Source organism: Brassica oleracea, chromosome C5 (genome assembly GCF_000695525.1).
Source record: "Brassica oleracea var. oleracea cultivar TO1000 chromosome C5, BOL, whole genome shotgun sequence".
NCBI lineage: Eukaryota > Viridiplantae > Streptophyta > Magnoliopsida > Brassicales > Brassicaceae > Brassica > Brassica oleracea.
In genome coordinates, this window is record NC_027752.1 from 35,019,489 (window position 1) to 35,021,891 (window position 2,403).

Sequence of the window (2,403 nt, forward strand, 5' to 3'; positions counted from 1 at the left end):
CAAACAAACACAGGTTCATCGGTGATCTACAATAAAATACATTCCAAAATGAGGTTGGTCGTTTTTATCAAAATACAGACTTTCTACATCCTCTATTCAGGGCTTAACTTCCTTGCAAGTGGTCTTCTTGTGACCTTCCTTAAAACTGTTTGAGCACTTGTTCGGCTTATGTTTTTTACTCCCCCCCTGATGTAAACAATAAAGTTAGTATAATTGGAGAATTTACTATACGTTACTGAAAATATTGTTCAAAGTCAACACAACAGTCTTACCGGTATCTCTCATGCGGACAGTTTACGTTTGATTCCTGATCTTCCCTTCGTTCGTTTGGTCGTTGGTGGATAAAGATCAACCGTTAGTATTTCGGCTGGCACTTCAACATCCTTTGGATCCGGAACCGGAAGTATGATACCCCTAACTGTTTCAGCCCATGTCTCTTTGAGATGGTGTTTGCAAACAAAGATGGTGTACTGCATATTACGGCAAGAAGCAGCAGCACTGGCATGTCGGCATGGCAAACCAAGCTTTTGGAATTCGAGGCAAGTGCAAGTTCGTTTATCCAGATCAACCGTGAAACCAAAATTAGTTGGCCTGTGCGTAACTTTGAATAACCAAGTCGAACATGGCATAACTAGAAGGCCCGTTGACAGCACCAGCTGTTCGACCAGTATCTTTTGAATATTATCTGGAACATTTCCCTTCATCTTACTGATCTTGGTGTGTCTGCTCACATACCATGTACACATCTTCCGGCGAATAAACTCGAACAATGCCATTATAGGACTTTCACGAGCGGGCAAAAGAGCATTATTCAACGATTCAGCAGCGTTAGAAGTCATCACGTTAAATCTCTCCCCATCGAAATGTGAAAGTGTCCATAGCTTCTTGTCGATCTTCTCCAAATAATCCCAGCATCTCCAATCCGCCAGTTTAATAAGCTCCATTATCTCCTTAAACTCCGAAACTCTGAACGCATCCCCAGCTCTGCCAACCATTGCTTTCTGTTGCAGCCCCTTAAACCTATCATTAACGTTACGCTGGAGGTGTACAAGACAAATACCATGGTGTGCAAGTGGGTACCATTTATCTTTCGCTGCGAAAATTGTTGCGCATCTATCTGATATTATACTTAAATCAGAACCATCCTCTACAATAGTAGATAACCTCTCGAAAAACCATGTCCAAGATTCTATGTTCTCGCTTTCCACTACTCCGAAAGCAATCGGGAATACGCGGCTGTTAGCATCTTGTCTGCTGGCACTTAGCAAAACACCTTTGTACTTTCCAAACGTGTGGGTGCCATCCACCACTAGCACCTTCGTTTCCAAACATGTGGGTGCCGTCCACCACTAGCACCTTCCTCAGGTACTTCCATCCATCGATGCATGCTTTCAGGGACATGAACGCATACTTAAACCTTGTTTTTCCTTCTTTGTCTTTTTCTGTTTTAATATCGGTGATTGTTCCAGGATTTGCTAGCTTGAGTACATGGAAGTACTGTGGTAGCATCTTGTATGAATCCTCCTCTGTTCCTTGCGCAGATGCAATCGCTAGTTCTTTCGCTTTCCAAGCTTTCCAGTATGAGCATGTATAGTTGAATTCCGTTCGCAACATTTCCAGAAGTTTCATAGCACGCGGCCCAGAGTAGAGCCTCTTGTATTTCGAACGCAATAGAGCTGCAAGCACTTTGGCTCTACCATGTTTTTTATACTTCCCTCTAACGTCGGCTACGCATACATGATTCAGAATTGCCTTTTTAACCAGATAAGTTGGAGAATCACCGAGTTGAACAGCCACTACTCTCCACTTGCATTCTTTTTCGTAGCATTTCGCCGTCAGTCGGCGTTTGCAATGCCTGAGCTTAAACGTGCACACCTTAGCAATTGCGTAGATAGCCAACGTCAACATGCACTCTGCTTTGTGCTTGAACGTCCTTCCCACGTATATGTCAGAGTCCTCCTTGCTGAAGTCAATGTCAAGAGGGTTGCAGCTGCTTCCATCCATTTCATTATACACACCATCTACATCATTATATCCATACATATCTGGTACTTGTATGCCTTTCATGAATGCTTCTCCACCCTGAACTTGTCTAGTTGCGGTGACAGGAGGATCAACATCGTCCTCATCTTCGAGCTCACGGTTGTGCGTGTTATATTGTTTTGGGGGAGTTTCGAGACATATGTCACCACTTTCAACGGCCTCTGTTGCTTGATTGGGCGCACAACCAACGTCTGTAGGAGTACCACTCACATTATCTCCGGCTTTCGTCAATACTTCTTCACCCTGAAATGCGGCCGGCTGGGGAATAGGAGTGTCAACAACAGCATCATCATCATTATCTTCAGTCACCCGGGTGTGTTTGTTTTTAGATTGAGGGGGCGTCACAAGAACAACATCAAC